General features: G+C 32.9%; 1 protein-coding gene across 2 annotated transcripts in view; it reads right to left on the bottom strand.

Moving 5' to 3' along the window:
- LOC128985446 (thyroid adenoma-associated protein homolog) overlaps nucleotides 1-4,876 on the bottom strand; it is a 35,829-nt gene extending 30,953 nt beyond the window's left edge. For both annotated transcript variants that reach the window (XM_054404930.1, XM_054404933.1), the window contains exon 1: nucleotides 4,728-4,876. The gene's annotated coding sequence lies outside the window, so the exon portion shown is untranslated. The remainder of the gene's footprint in view (nucleotides 1-4,727) is intronic.
- Nucleotides 4,877-18,193: the final 13,317 nt, after the last annotated feature.

The following is an 18,193-nucleotide window of genomic DNA, read 5'->3' as shown; positions in this document are numbered from 1 at the left end:
CTGAAAATGAAAAAAAAAAAATCGAGTCAAAAAGTTGACCCAGTGCCCCAGTGCTGTATTATCAGCCCGGTGCGCTATCCACTACACCACCAAGACCTACGGCTGTTCAACGTATCGTTGCGGTAATGGTGTTCGCTCGAGCAGTGGTGGGTGGTGGCGGGCGGTGGCGGTCTGTCGGCAAGGGTTAATTAGTAACTCTACCTCTTTTGATAAGCAGGATTTTGCCTATTGGTATTAAATAAGGAACAAGTAGGCTCCCGTCAAGGTAGCATTCTAAAAGGCCATCAGATTGTATTTTCAATCTGACATACGGTAACTAAAGCCTAATGTCTTGGCTTACTGTACTCATTTTGAAAAACTAAAATATTTTTGTTTACCAGGCAGATGAAAGAAGAAGGATCACTTGATATGTCAACAGTTTAGTCACCTAAGGTCACCCTACAGTACTAAATCTAGCTGGTTTTCTAGATCAAGTCCTAAACGTTGGTGAATAGAAGCAGTGCAGTAAAAACTTATAAATGTCAAACATATTGTTTTGTAGAAATGGTACCTATTTAAGTAGTTTTTCTAAAACAACTGTTCATCCTCGGTTTTCCAAAAAAAAATTTACTGGTAAAAAAGTCCTTGATTTGCAGTGAAATGGCATTACGGTACTGTCTCTCTTACTTAACTTACCTCAGACCCCGCTTAAAAAAACACAAACTGAAACCCTGGGCCTGTGAGACGGGCATGCTATGAACAGACAACCTGTCAAGGTCACGACACCCACACAAAATAGGGGAGGAAAAGGTGGAAAGGTATTGGGGGAATGGAATCCCCCAAAGTAAAAAATTCCTGTGGGCCTGTCAGACCGGGGTTTCAGTAAAAGTGTTAAGTAAACTAAAGCCAAGCAAAACTGTACTAGGCCTAAATAAATCTAGCACTGTTAGACACTTCTAAGGCCTACTGAATGACTAAGACCTCTGTAACTTCAGCTTAAGTTCTCATGGCCGGATTTCCCAATAGGCCTGGGCCTATGGGCGCAAGGTCCCAGAGGGCGCACGGCCGAGTAGTTTTTTTTTTACCTAGGCTATCTAAAAATAAAAATAAATAGTCATAGTTGATAAAAAAAAACTACAACGCATTGTGATTCTGAAGTTCATAAGAAGAAATAATTGTTATAAAATTTAAACTATTTTTCAGAATTACGCATCAACTTCATTACAAAATTGGTAACGAACATTGGTTATACGGGAGTAGGCTGTAGGGATGTTGACGTTGACGAGCGCCCAAGGGGTACGCATCGTATTTACACTGCACTGCTACTATGCTGGATAGGGCTCGGCACTAAAGAGTGATTAGGGGCGCTTGCGTGCTAGACATTGTTACCACCCTCACCTCACAAAACAAGAGTTATTATAAAAATAGTTGTTTAGCCTCAGGATTACTGTATTATACTTAAAATGGTTTACAATACCTGCATATAACTTAGTAATCCTTTATTGCTGATTTTGGCAACTAGTTTCGGTTCTTAATGAGCCATCTTCAGGCCTCATGGTGTCAAGTAATCACTTCATTCAAAGATCGTTAACAAACAGAGTTCAATAAATTAAACATATACAAAACACGGTACACAGAGCCTGAAGATGGTTCATTAAGAACCGAAACTAGTTGCCAAATACAACAACAAAGGATTAGCCTACTATAAATATGCAGGTATTGTAAACCATAAAAACAAAGCTAGGCCTAATTAACTAATCTTCTGATTAGTTTACAACAATCTGCAGGAACAAGTTAAAATATATAATAAGTTGTGTTGAATATTAAAACAACGATGAATTTACCTTTAAAATTAACAAAAAAATATTAACCTCAGTTTGCATTAGATTTTAGAAAAATTCAATAACCTCCAATGCACCATTAATGCTGTTATTTTCTCCTCAGACCTAAGGATCGGTACGGTTGGCCGGAATATTGCTATGTTTTGCTTTGGATAGTGGGGCCTTGCCTAGATGCAGTACGACCATAGATTAAATATAACTCAAGTCGACTTCTTATGACATTGTTAATTAAAAATTTGTTCATGTCTAGTTTATGTTGGTGACACTGGACGTTGTTTTGACGAAATTTTGTTTCTATTATTTTAGAGTTGGTTCTATGATGTGTATTTTAATTTCTTGTAGCCTAATATAAACAGGAAACGGCCTATTGTTGATGATTAGATCGTTTTATTTTGGATAAACTAGTTTTAAACATAGATAAAACACACTCCTTAAATACCGGTAGGCCTAACAAGAATTGTTTTCAGCTAATCCAAAATGATGACAAATCTAATAAAGGAGTATGTTTAATCTATGGTATCACGTACTGTGGAGTTCATGTTTTTGGGCCTGGAATTAAAATCAACGGCCATGTTTTTTTGCAGGAATGCTCGGTGTGTTGAGTTTTTTGTTTCAGTCCCACGGCCACAAACGTGCGCATTTATTAAAAGCGTAAAATTGCTTTAAGGTTTTTAAGACGGCATTTTGTTAAGCCAAATCTTAGAAAAAAAATTGCAATGATTCCAACGAGGAGTGGTATACAAGCAATTAACTTAGGCCTATGGGCATGATATAACTTAGTAAAGGTTTGAAGGAAAGTAACTGTGACCAGACTAGGGGGCGGAAAATTATTTGGGCCTAGGGGCGCAAAAATGCTAAATCCGGCCCTGTAAGTTCTTAGCCTGTTATTGAAAAAACGCACAATTAGGTAATAACTTAAGTTAGGCCTATATATCCCATGAAAACCATGTCTAATAACTTAAAACTTCTAGGCCTATTATAACTTATCGAAGGCTCTCTTCAGAGTCAACTGTAGCCTACTCTTGGGTATCAGAAGGATGATTTGGCTGTAACCTAGCCTAGTTGGTAGCCTGGCTACTTACTTAGACTTAGGCTGGTTCAGTGTTCTCAAAAAAATTAAAGAGTCAAGTAGATTTTCATAAGTTAGGCAGGCCTAAGTTACCTAGTGATAGGATTAAATTACCTATTCAATAGGCCTACAGTAACTTAATTACAGTTAGACACTTGCTTTCGAATCATGTATGACCATAACTTAGGCCTAGACAGTTTCTTTCCAAGCAAATGTCTTAAAGTTTTATAGGCAGCTAGCTGCCAATTTCTCACATTCTCCACAAAAATTATAAAGTGAGTCGGCAAAGTTATTAGGCCTAGGGGTACAGTTTCTTAACTGGGCTACGCTAACATTTATTGAAACTATCAATTGAAAAATCGACTATTAATCAATTTAGTTATTTTTAACTAGACCTAGCCTAACCTAAGTTATAACTTATAATTTATAAAATGAAACTGTCATAACCCAACCTCACTAACCAAACTTGCTCATACAGTAGCCTAATGAAAAATTTGAATGAAGGTTTACTATTTGAATAGATAAGTTAGGCCTAGGCTAGATACAATTGATATTAGCGTACAGTAGCCCAATTAGGAAACTACACCTGGCAATTAGTATTTTATAGGTCAACTAAGTTATAATGTCATCAATCAAATCTTAACTTAAATCAACCGACGAAATAAATAAGATCCATCCATTAGTGATGCGCATTTCGAGATGTTACAATCGAAACGTTTCAATTGTTTGAACCTCTCGAGACGTTTCGATTGTATTTTTGCTTAGCGAGAGGTTCTTACCGAGAGGTTCGTGACAATTATTGTTTAGTTTCAGCACGGCTTCTCTTCTCTCGTATCTCGCTCTCACATTCGTCTAGAGAACCGAGAGGCGGGAGGTTTTAACGAGATGTTCATGACGAATGTTTTGTGCGGCATCGTCATTTATTATCATCTAATTTCCATTGTATCTACCGGGGATTGACCCCCCAATCCCAATAAGAGGTTTATCTTACTTCAAAATCAAGGAAGGTTTATGGATATATTACTTACTTTATCTATGGAATAATGACTTAATACCACTCAATAAAAACTATGACAAGACGAGATATTTTACAAACAAAATGTTTTTGTATTTCAATTGAAATGTTTATAACGAGACAGAAGGTTCTCATAAAAGTTTTGTTAACAATACTATGTACCATTACCCATTACTTTAAAATAATTTTATAGCCTATTTCTGTTGCCATAACGAAGTGACGTAATTGCTTATTCATATGTCAGCAGTAATATATGTTGTGCATAATAGTCTGCTATTCTATAAGAATCTAGAAAAAGAACTAACATCCTCGTAACAACTCTCATTAACTGTATACAGATGCGAACAGACGGTTTAGGCTTAACGAATACAAGAATCAAGAGAAAGATCTCGATTGTACAAACCTCTCGCTAAGCAACCGAAAAAATCGATAAGCGGAACATCTCGAGAAGGAACATTTTGATTGTTCAAACATCTCGCAATCACGCATCACTACCATCCATCAATCCTAATAAGCTGCTACAAAGTCTATATGAAGGCTTCTAGGCCTAGGCTAAGTTATTTTAGTACAAGTTAGGCCTAAGTTAGGCTTTGTCAATTTTGTGTTGGTTTAGAGCTAGTAGTGTAGCAATATGCAAATAAAACTTCATAAAGCTAGTGTTAGGTCAAAATAGCATTACGAACCAGAAAACAACGTTAAGACCAACGTTAACCAAACCAACCTTAACCATAAAACAAGAAAAGAGAACCCTAAGTTAAGTTAACTCTAACCTAGTTATGACTGACTAACCTTAAAATATATTACATAAGTTAACCTAAATTACCTTGAATAAAGATCTTTCAAATTACTGCTGCTATTAAACAAGAGGAATTGTTCTGTTCTTGATGGAAATAAATTTATTATTCTAAACAAATAAAACTAAAGAAATTGATAGTTTAAGTCAGTGGGTTGTTTAGTAATAGTATAGTAACCTCGGACTTTTTCTTTTTTTTTAGATCTAGACTAGATCGAGTCTCAGGCTCAGCAGGTCTCAGACTCTCAGTCCTCACTCCTCCCTCAGTGCAGTCAGCACAATTTTTATTTCAGCTGCAGTTTTTTAATACAGACAAAATGAGAGTTTAAAAATTAGAAATAAAAAAAATATTATAAAACTAAAAAAATTTAAAATTATTTTTTAAATTATAAAATTAAAATGTTATAGCCTAACCTAACTAACCAAACTTGCTGATAATAAACAAATTTAATAAAGGTTTACTTATAAAAAAAATAGTTCTGTTCATAAAATAAAACTATAAATGCCTCAAATTCAATTAAATTTTTTTTTATTGTAAAAACCATCATAACCTAACCAAACTAACCAAACTAGCTGATACTGCAAAAATCTTAGATAAAAAGTTAGTGCCACCGACAGGTTTCGAACCTGGTACCATTCATAGTCATTTGTAAAATTTTTTTACGGAATGGCTTAACAGTTTTTTTTTGTTTCTCACACCTTCTGGGTCATGCGAGACTTGTGTTATTATATATTACGTGGTGTAATGCACATTTCTTCCTTTCTGACTGAAATAGTTTGACTTTAATATAACACTCCCTTTGGAAAAGTGTAGTCATTCTCATAAACATCGCTAATGCAATTTTTTGTCCACTTTGGGCTGATGAAAATGATTTGATTTTTTAAAGCGTAGCACGGATTAGGGTAACGGAGACAACATACTATAATTCATCTACCAAAATAACCACATAAAAACTACAATTAAGTTTTAGTTTCATTAGTGTTTGTTGATTTGTTGGATGTTGGATGATTTTAGATCCTGTGTTTTAATAAGGCTAACTGTAATATTAAATATTCTAGATGAAACAATAATGCACTTATCAGCATTTATTGTCTTTATAATCAATATCTAATCGTCAATGTAGGATTGATATTTACAGGATATCTGTTCGTAGATATATAGTACTGAATATATTTACAATATTTTTAGGATATTGCATCTAAACATTATATAAATATCTACTGAGAAACTTTTAATATCTATTAAATATTTATAGAATATCTTAACAGATATTTTAAAGATTTCTTAAATAAGATATTTTAAAAATATATTTAATTACATTTAGATATCTTTAGACATATTTCAACCACTTTGAATATTCAGTGGATATCTGGTGCTGTTAGGGTTGGAACAGACGTGTGCGGTAATGGCGCACGTCTGACGTGCGAATAGCCTCTGCCTTTACTTTTCTTTAATCTTCATTCTTATTCTTACTCTTCTTCCTATTTCTCTTACACAAAAGCTGGCTCGGCTACGCGCCATACAACTGTCTGTCTAAATCTTATACTACTGTACCTATTGATTCTTTCTTTGTCACTTCTACATCTCAACTCCAACTCATTTTTCTTATGCCTTAGGGAGAAAACGATTGTTTTAATCTGCGTAAAATAACTCTTTCCGGCACCAGCTCAAGTCTAGGAAAATGGTCGTAGTTCTAAAAGTCACTTTTTGCTCGTGTAGTTACATTTTTCTCATCATTATTATGCACTTAAAAGTTACAAAAAAGTATTTTTAACGTAAAGATATACTCCTAAAGTAAATTCCACTTTGTTTTAAAATTTTGCTATTGTGAACAAGCAGCTATTTAGTAAGGTATTGAATCATTTCGTTTATTACGATTGTTTTCGTGTGCATAATAGTACTACCGATACTACGGTGGGTACTATCGATATATTTTTAGTGTCAAATTATTGATATATTATCCATAGATTTCTTGGACTTTGGACTGGCTGTGCAAAAAACCCGTTTCCTTGTGTAATCCATCTCCTTGGATTCAATGCAAACAAATTTGAATCCAGTCGATAAAAAGATCAATAATGAAACACAATCAATTGAAACCCATATATACAGCCGATGATCACAATCGAAGTTAACAAGTGAGCAGGATGTAGTGAGGATGTTAGAGTATGTTTAATCTATGATGTTATTGACTCCAGCTAAATTTTACTCCCAAGGAAGAATATCTACTTAAGACTTGCAACGCTTGTATTTGAAACAGCTGTTTTTGTTACAGTATGACGAAATGGTATATTTCATTACTAGGGCGTAAAGAGACTCTTTTCGACCGAAGCCCATAAGTTTCGCAACCAATTAAAGCGAAGACGAGGACTAAAAATTAGCGAGGGTTGAAAAGACATGTTTTGCCCATGTAATGAACTATATACCTATTTTTCGTATTATTGCAACATTATTTAAGCAAAATAAGTAACACAACAAAAATACTTTAAAAAAATACTTACATAACCTTTCAAAACGACTTACTAAGGACTTTCAATTTTGCTCATGCAATCAAGCGGCTGTGTAGTAAGTGATTCAATAATTTCATCTTATACGATTGTGTTAGTATTAGTGTATATATATATGCTGTCGGTATTTTGAAATATCGATAAGAATGCAACAACAAGCTTCAACCGATTAAATGAATACATGATACATACATACCTATACCTAGAATACTCATTGGCACCTTGGGGGTGGCCATGACACATATCGGTGATTAAAAACGCTTTTCACTCCCTGGCTCTCCATAAATTGCTACTTCAGACCCGGAACGCATGTATTAAATTTGTCGTATGTATGTCAGACAAATGTATTTATAGAAAAATAACTCACTCACCAAACATAAGGCGGTAGAGCATTGAAGCATTGCGTCAGTTTCGACATGCCTTTGGGCAAGCTCCTCATCCCCCTTTGGTTAAGAGAAAACACACTTGTACCGGTAATTTCAGATATATTGATAAATAAAATAGAAATTTATTGCATATGAAAAAAATAAATGTACCACTTAACTACTTTATAAAAATAAGCCTACCTCTCTATTATTTAAAAAAAAACACTGAAATAAGTTGGATGAAGTTATGTACGAAATATTCTCTGCATCCAGGAAAATTCTTAAAGCTTCATTACCAATGAAAATTCTAACTAAAATTTATAACACTTTAAAGATTTTATTTTGATAATATTGTGTTTATTTTTTAATACACGTCATTAATTTATACGTTAATTTATACGTTAATTAATACGTGAATTAATATTAATACTATGTTTTTATAAGATGACATGCACATTTACAATTAAAAGTTAACACTCGTAGCATATCAACAACAGTTATGCTAGGTTCTGAACCTAGAGGTAGCCAAAATCCCAAATAGAACGAAACTGCCCACAAAAAAAATCTGTCATTTGGTTATGGGTGAAAAACATTGAAACGTGAGTTTTGGCACAGAATAGCAAAGATTTAGGTACTGAAATGTTCTTCTTGTATCGGAAAATAATAAACAGAACAAAAATATTTGCTGGATTCAGGCGGGACCAGGGTCAAATTTGAACTCTCTTGCTTGCAACGGTACCCCGAAGGAGACCTTACCGGTAATCAAATTACGGTCATAGTCCTGTTATGCATTTCAAATTCCGATTATATGGATTGAACACGCACTTTTTACGCCAACATGAGAACAAACACGCTCAAAACCAGAAACAACACTTTTACTCAGGTGTACTAGGATCATGAATAGCCAAAATTACTCTCATTAAAAGAATAAGTTCATCCAGCTAGGAAATCGTTATATTTAATTGACACCTTCCTCGTTCAAAATAAATGCGGTACTTTCCTGTTAAAGGGAACATTCATTATTATCGATGATTTTTTCTCGATATATCGATTTTAACAAATTGAAACATATTAGCTGACAACTACGATAAATATTGTTCAGTATCAACAAACAATGATGAAATGAAACTGATATAAAAAAATAACCTATTATAACTAACCAAACTTGCTGTGTAACATTTAAAAATTCCGTGTTTAACTTGCCTATTCTGTTATCAAACGGAATTTTTAAATGGTACAGCAAGTTTGGTTATTATGTTAGGTTAGCTTAGAACGGTTTCATTTCTTAATCCATATAATAGACTATTTTAGCCTAAACAAGATCAGTTGTCAACTTGTAATGTATCGGAAAACAAAAATATCGACATATCGAGAAAAAAATCATCGATAATAATGAATGTTCCCTTTAACAGGAAAGTACCATAAATGCAAACGATGGTAATGTGTTCAAGATGGTGATCGTGGTTCGTCACTCCTGAAAGCTTGGTTAAATTGTTGCTATTCAGTAATATCCTGTTGTGTAATGGGGTTGTAGTATGATTCTGAGAAAATCCATTAACTTTTTGATGGTCCTTGAAACTTAAATTAGCTGGCCTTGACCATTGGACTATTACTAATCGATCAAATGGCTAAAGAACAGCTGATATTCAGCAATAAAGCCAACTCAATCACACCACTCTACTCTGCTTTAGTTCTTTCATCCTAAAATACGCACAATTGACTACCCATCTCAATTCAATTCTTTTAGACAAAGAACTACACTTCGCTACGTATTTTTGATCTAAACGTGAATGAATGGTGAGTATGATAAAGGACCTCAGGGTACCGGTATAGTTTTGAATCGTAAAAAGCTTACGACTTTTTTTTAGGATCGAACAGGTGACCTTTTGATTACAGGAACCACTCAGCTACCCTGATAAAATTGATAATAGAATATAATATAATAATGACAGACATCCATAAAAGACAACAATGACTCGGTCTCTGATCGAAGAAAATTTACCCTCAATTCACGTCAATTGTGGAAAAAAATCAGAATAACTTTTTTATTTCCATCAATAGCTAGTTTAAAACACTTTCCTATACCGTGGTGTACAAAATCGGCATAGTAAAATCGTTTTACTGTATCGTACAAATGGTTCTGTCATGAAACTATACAATGTAAAATATTACTTTGGAGAGTCCACAAACGAACTTTTATCTGATGCTGGGCATTTGCTGATGCTAGTGTGGGTGTTTGCTTCAGCAGCGCAGGCTCCTCAGCACAACATGCTGAAGCCTCAGTCGTCGCGCACCCTCCTATGTAAACGGACCTCCTGACCTCACGTCTATAGTTCGTACGTAAATGACGCTTGTCGACTATAAATATTAAGGAGCTGAAATAAAAGGTAGGGCATTTATTGCGTGGATTATTTGTTTTGTAAATTACCATATCATTGCTTAAACAACTGAATAAGTTTAAGTAAAAATCTATTAAGTGTTAGGGCAGTTTTTGCATTGTAGATTATTGCAATATATTCCTATTGGAACTCGTCCATTCTGTGTTGTATAATTGTTTATAAATGTTGAGCGAGAAATATTCAACCCTGTTATCAATATGAAAAAGTAGTATAGTTAAGCTATAAGTTATAAAACACTGTTTCTGCAATAATAAGGTACGAAACTTCTTTCCAGGTTGTATTTACAAATAATGAGTTTACATCTTTCGCCTATTGCAGAGAATAATGGAGAGTTTTACTGGTTAAAGATTTAAGGAAGCAATAATGACATTCTATGTAATAATAGGGTGTATAATAATATTCTATGTAGTTTGACTGTTTCATTGTAAGGTATTTTGTTTACTCCTTATCAACACTTGCGTGCTTTCGTCTAAATTTACTTTTGAAGTACTGTAACTCTGTTCAGATCAAACTAGCTATGGATAGGTCTTCCTACCTTTCAAACATATTATTAATGTAAATTATTAGTGTGTAATGAATATATTCTACATATATATTCAAATTCAAGTCTAAATCTCGATATACTTCCGAATTATCAACAAACACTATAGCTTTCTAAAACCGTAAATTCATTTAGGAAATTTTAGTTTCCAAGTGTACATATTAATGATATTTAAAAAATGCACTATATAGTAGCATAGGCCTACCTGAAATAGGAATGCTTCAAGTTTGTCAAATGTATGTTATTAAACTCGAAGAAACAATCTATTTTGGCTCCTACTAAGATGAAATAAACCAAACACTTACTTTACAAACTGGTTTGGTCTCTTCAGCTATTGATTTGGCGATATTTGTATGTCACATTTCGCAATCTATATATTCAATTGGAAACTGTTTTACTTTGTCTTTACTGATTTGAGAGAACGACTGGGCGTAGAAACTTGGCGTAGAAATCAGTGAAACATATCAATATCCAAGGAACAGATAATTATTCCTTGCGGGATTAGCTTTGATTGTTGCAATCTTCTGAGAAAATCAACATATTTTCGAAAGTTATTCAGTGCTTAACATTGGATAATGAAGTAGACAGCCCATTTATATTGGCAATTTGTAGCAAGTTTTTCTTTTAGTCGTGTCGTGGAGTAGTATAAAATTGTTTAACATGTTATGGCGAGTCCTACAGCGCATGGCCGTTTGAGCTTGAGTTTCTACTTATATCTAATATGGGAAAATAGGCTGTTAGTAGAGAATTGTTTAAACGCATTGCCCGTATTTTCATGTACTTGCTAAATATAAAATGTAATGTATTATGCTCAGAGTGTCAAAAAATTATAAATTATTGCACTAATGAAAGACCGCATAACCGAGGTCGTACTATGGGAACGAGGTTTATAACGGGTTTTATGAGGCAAAACTTGGTATTTCCTATTTTTGACCCCCCCCCCCCAAAAAAAAAACATAAAATGTTGGAACTTCTTTCCAAACTACAGGGCGTTTATAAAAGAATCATCAGGTTTTAATGGCATGTACCTCACTCAATTCTTGTCCCACATTAATATTTGAAACATGGGCTTAAAAAGCAAGTTTCCAAATTTTATAATCAGCTATTCATTAATCAGTCTTGGGTTTTTCTTGGACGTGTTTGCATAATTTAAAAATTATTACGATTCAAGAAAAAACATTTTGACGATAATGACCCGACCCTTTTCAAATGGACCCTTACATCTCCTGATCTTACGGTGTGTGGTTTTTTCTATGGGACTATGTAAAAAACAAACTTTATGTACCAAAAATGCCTTAAACGCTTCAAGGGCTCCGTGGACGAATTCGCAAAGTCGTAGAATCAATCAACCTTGCGGTGCTAGCCGGTGTAAGGGTCAATTTACAACATGGATTGGAAACTTGCTCCACGGCTAATGGACGGCACATTGAGCACTTATGGGGGTATCTATGAATAATTTAAGAGTTCTACTTTCTGTTGATATATTTTATATCCATATTTGTTTAACATTAACGTCAATAAAATGTTTTAAAACCTGATGATTCTTTTATAAACGCCCTGTATTTTGTTGAGCTTAAGAAAACGACATTTTTTTTCTTATGATATTGAAGCGTTGTTGTATGCCTAACAGTTACCGAAGAAATTCCAAAAAAGTGCAAACTAAAGTTCCCATGTGGTTCTTATGGAGATTAAATACATACAGGGTTAATTTTTTTATTTGGACACGAATTTTAAAATTTTATTTTTTTATTTAAATTGAATTTTGCAAATTGATTTATTTTATACTAAGCTATTAAGATTTCAACGAAAATTACTCATTGAAATAAATGTTATTATAATGAAAAATTAATCTGACAATTTGAAGGGAATATTTTTGTGGAAATCCGTCCAGAAAATAAAAAAAAATTCTCATAGTCTGCAGGATTGCTGCGGCAGGGGTATTTTTTTATTCATCATAGTTGTTTCTTACTCAATTTTTCAAACTTTAGCGCTTTTAATGAGATATACCTTAGCCAATTTATGCAGAAAAAACAAATATTTATGACTATAGCTAAAACATTTGGTCAAATTGAGTATTAAAAGGATTTAGAAAAGGTATAAAAAAAAACATAAAAAAACCTGAAAAACGAAGATCACAAAAACTTATTAGGTTTTCCATGAGTAAGAAGTCTTATTAGTTTACAGTTACATTATAAATATCCCAATATCACATTGTATTGCATTGTCACACATTGTGTACATACAATACATAACAATACAATATCAATCGCATCTCAGTATTCTAGAGTTTGACTGATTATATTCAATGAGCTCTGTCTTCTGAATCGAATCTCTAAGTGGAACGATCCAAATCTCAAACAAGATTACTAACAGCTGGGGTATCATTGTACTCTGGACCATTGTACCTAGACTCAGAGAAATTATTAGGGTGAAAATTAAATTTACAATTACTTAATTAAACTAGCACGCTTGATAATTAATATCATGATTGCAATTTCACAGAAGATTATGTATGTTTAACTTATGGGTAAATAGGTACAAATTTAAATTAAATTACCTAAACGTTCCTGGGATAGGTGATGTTCTAATTCCGATCGTAAAATTCACTGAAACATCACCACCGGGATTATAAATTTACCTCATAGAAGTTCATTCAAACTTTTTATCAATACAGTATATTTTAATGGAAACAGTACAAAATCGCAAACACTACATACTTTGTTTTGAATAGTATTAGCTGTTAGAAATCATAGAAAAAGCATAAAAAGTGTTTCTGGTTTTATTTAAGGTCTGCATACGTGTCAGGCAACTTATGCACAGCAAATATTATAGATATTCTCAGCTTAAATAAAATTACAAATGTATGCAAAATACTCTCAAAAAACAATACAATTATTTAATATATCAACCCTGTTTTACCATTGAAAATGTACAAAAGGTTACGATCAGAGATAGAATCAAAGTAATTTTGTCTCAAAATAAATCATCGCTTTGATGTTTAAAATGAACGTTTACACACCTCTGTTTGCTTATAAAAACCTTTTAGTGAACCTTAGTTAACTAATTTAATAGCAATAAACCCTTCGGCATCCAATCTTCTAACTTGTTGTTTGTCCCTTTGTGTGGCAATTTCGTTTGAAATTATTTAGTCCTTTGGGTTCTACATATTTTATCTATATGTTTGAAAACATTAAAGTGATTTATTGGTAGCGTAAGAAACATGCATATATTTGTATAAAAAAAAAACATGTAGTATTTTGATTTGGTGATTTTTAGTAATGGGAGTTATAAGATTATTGTTGAACTGTGTACATATTGTGAAGAGGAGGTTAGTTTATAGAAAATATGGGGGTTTATCTTGTTACCTAAAGCTGCATAGAACTTTTATCTAATTACTGAGACTACTGATTCGAAACTACAACTATCACTGTAATGTGGTTATAAATAATTTCTCTAGTGTAATATAAAATGAAGTTCTTCTTGTGCACTAGAACTAGACCGCTGCAGAGAAAAGATTCAACTTTGTCGGTTGTTAATAGTATGGTTTAACTATGAATAAACTGGAATAATACATATCTAGCATAATTTTTGCAATATTCCTCTGCCAATGCAATGCAATATATGCCAATATTGTCAAATTAAGCTTGACATTTGAAGGTTAGCATAAGGAGTTTAGAGTAATAATATTTATTTGAAATATATAAAAGCCATTGACAAATAAAGGGTAACAAAATATTAGGTACAAGACTTTTTTTAGAAACTGCATTTTCACCCTAGCTAGTTTTTATTATTAGCATTTCAGCAGTCATGGTATTTTGGTTCTTTTTTCATTTAACGAGAACTTAAGCTGTAAATAATCAAAGAAACTTGGCTAGTGTTATGTTTTCTATAGAGGTTTTGGGATCCTAAAGCCTGAGCTCAAAGCCAATCACATTTTACGCTTTTACGCTACGTTTTAGCTCCATGGAAACTCGGAAGCCATCTTAAGCTGTATTATCACTGATATGGTAAACAAAAATAATATTTTTAACTCAGATCAGAAGAACCACCTCTGCATCGTATGACTCCTTAGGTTAAAATCAATACCATAGTAGTTTTAGTTAGGTATATCATATTCTATGCCATATTTTATGCATAGTTATATCAATTCCATAGAAACGCAGCATATCATAATCTCTTCATAACGATTGACAATGTGATCTCTCTCAATCTAAAATAGTCTTTGCTAAAAAATAGGTATAGCCTAAATGAATCTCCAGTTAGTCTACGGTAACGTTTCAATTAAGATATGTAATATACTTATTTTACGTGATTTTAATATTACTAATATACTAATATTACTAATATTACTAATATGCGTTGGCTATTCAACGCAAATTAAATTGACCTTAAATTAAATTTTATAGGATTCAAGAAGCTGATGTTATTGACATAAACATGAAACTGTTTTTTTATAACCTAGTTCAAAATTTAGCAAAAATTCAACAAAAAACATTTCGAAGTATATCCAGACATACAACATAGAATTAAAACGCAATTCCGGATGAGAAAATTGCACGTGGTACGTGAAACCAATTCAATTTATAATCTGCATCAAGTGCAGCAAGTTGATAAAACTGAACTAGTTGCAGGTACGTATGCATATACAAGTGCTATTTCCGAGTATCCTCACTCAAAGGAAAATTGAATTATACAATCGCGAAAGTGTCCACAACTCTAATAGCATTTTCACTCCGTGTTTCAACTATTGCTGTTGTTTATTTTCACCATTAACTCAAACGAGCTATAATAGGTTTTGATCAATAAACTGACTTGAAATCAATCGAAAAAAATAAGAAACAGCGAGATTATATAATATTTTAATTTATATATTTGAAATGCTTTTGCAAATATATATTTGCTTTTTGAAATAGCAGTTAAGTAATAATGTGTATTATTAAGATATTGAAGAACACCCAGATTGGGCTGTCAATAAATGGTTCTGATTAAAGAAAATTTTATCTGGCTGATTACTGTCAGCTATAAAACTGAAATCTAACTCAACACACATCATTATAATAACACCCGTCCTTTCAATGTGCCTTACAAGCACTCTGGTATGTCGACGTAGATCCAACATAAATCTAATCTAAAACCAACTCTCTTGAGTGGTAAGTATTTTATATTCCCTAAAACAGCAATGTATTTTAATTGTTTGGCAGATTTTTGCAAATCTCTTCCAAACACATTTAACAAAAATTTATTTGGAATGCCCCAGATAGAAATATGTTTGGAAATATTTCCCACGCTAAACATGTAACGAACAGTAGATGTATGGAAGCGTAAGTTTTCAGCAGTGTAGTGAAACATACGACAATACCACCCGCGGCTTTATAGCTTGTTACCTCTCTTCAATGTAAAATATATGTAGTTTATAAAGGTAATATTTAAAATTCAGCTTTGTTCAAGTGACGTTTAATTTTATTATTTAACTATGTAACCATATTTAATTGTCTTGTTTTTAGAAAAATTACTATACTTTTCCAAGAAACCTAACAGGGAATCTTTTTGAGCATTGAATTAAGTTGATAATGGTTGCTTTGTTAAGTGATTCGTATTTGACCAATTATATTTTGGCGTGTTAAAATGAACAGTGTATTATATTCTATTGTTTTATTTTACTGTTCGATATTTTTGTAATTAGAGATTGCTCTGTGTTGAACTAAAATGTAAAGCAAACGTCAAATTTTGAATGAAGAAAAGAAATATCCAAAAATACACATAATTTTTACAAAGCTATCAATTAAATAAACAATGGTTCTGGTCTCTGGTTCTAATAACTACGACAGCTGCTTTATGTTATTCAATAGAACATTCAGTAGGTACTAATAACAAGTTAAATACTGAACAAAATACTTTGTTGTAGATTTCTGATATTTTCTACAAAGGCTAATTATGGGTAATATTCTGTATTTTGAGATATTGTCAACATTTGCATAAAAGTAAAGAAGAGTTACACGATAGTGCTTAATTTAATGATACTTCATGAAGAAACCAGAGAGAGAACAGTTGTTAAATGAGTCAATTATAATTTTACTTCACCGCTATCGTCATAACGCTATTTAACAGTTGAGTCGTGTTTATAAATGTTTCTCTCAAGAAATTAGTATTGACATAATAGGCTATACATATTATGTATAAAAGAGTTATGTCACGAGTTTATTAAAATTACAGTTGGATATTGTATACAGTTGGATATTGGATATTTTATACCGCAAATAGTTAGGAATCAAAAAAATGATAGATATGCTCTCTTCTATAAAGCTACTCTAAATGCGTGTGTATAACATTTTTTCCAACAGGTCACAATACCTAGTCTAATAGGCATAAGGTTGGTCTAAAAGCCGGAAAACAACTGTTGTAGGGACTGGCGTCCAAATATCCCCAACAAAACCAGGGGATTTTAGCTATTCGAAAATTTCATCATTCCCGAGTGGTTCGGAACCCAAGCTAATTAAGCTGTATAACATGTCCAAGGAAACATATTAAAAGAGAAGACATTTCTATCTACTGTATTTTATATCTTATTTATTTTTATAGCTTTGATTAATTAAATTTATATATTTGAAAACGTTGAGGACAGAACTAAAAATAATACAGAATGTAAAATCATTTAGACTACTTTATTGTGGAATGTAAGTAGACCTATTAGATTTTCTGTAGCAACATTTGAGGGTAGTAAAACAATGAAATTGGCAATAGAACTGTATTTAACGGTCTAGTTTTAGGTCATAGAAGCTCATGGAGTTATAGTGCAGCTATATCAGAACAACTTTCGCAGTCAAGTTTTGAATTGTTCCAACCTCATTGATTTTGGCATGATGAAACTATGACCAACTCCGTAAATTTTTTTTTTTAATTTTAATTTATACATAATGTATTTTTTATTTTTTGATACACATACATTTTTGATATTATATCAATTGGGTCATTCCTCAGTTTGTGTATTCATTGGTTATACAGGGTGGGGCAATGAAAGCGCCCCAATTTATAAGCAATAAAACTCAATAATATTCACTCTATGGATATAAATAGCACATCAAAACACAGCTTATCTTTTGCCATTTTAACTTAACAAAGTCATTTTTCCATTTCTTGAGAACGAAATCCTGCAAGTGACGTCCTTGTCCTACTTGGCATTAGGCACTTGAAAACTCCATCAAATACTCCTCCAGCATTTCTTCAGGAATCACTTTAGTTTTTGGACAATTATTAGCTTCGGTTCAAGCAAATCTGTGGGGTGACTTTGAAAAACCTCGAACTTCAAGTAGCTTATTAGAAACCCCCCCTCTATCCAAAAAAAGGAGCCAACGTAAAGCTTTCATCAACAACAGCTTCCTGGCAAATCTCTTTGGACTTTGAGTTACTGCGACTCGCACTCTTTCAACATTTGCTGGTGTACAAAGAGTTTTGCGGCACCCACCGATTATTTTTTAGGTTCAAGCGTTTATCCTAAATAGTTTTACCCAGTTCACCATTGTTTTCCAATCTGGAACAGTGCCATGTTGACCAAGTATGGAATGTGGTCCAAACAATCTCTGGGTTTTTGCACAAGAACCACTATTTTAAAAATAGGTTTGCACATCAAAATCTCAGTGTTAAAGGCCTCGGGCATAATATTTACTAAAATGGCATAGTTTAATTGAT

The sequence above is a fragment of the Macrosteles quadrilineatus genome, unplaced genomic scaffold (genome assembly GCF_028750875.1).
Source record: "Macrosteles quadrilineatus isolate MER2022 unplaced genomic scaffold, UCM_ALF_1.0 Scaffold_2__2_contigs__length_208266976, whole genome shotgun sequence".
NCBI lineage: Eukaryota > Metazoa > Arthropoda > Insecta > Hemiptera > Cicadellidae > Macrosteles > Macrosteles quadrilineatus.
The sequence above is the reverse complement of the archived record's forward strand: the minus strand, read 5'-3'. Positions and strand labels throughout refer to the sequence as shown.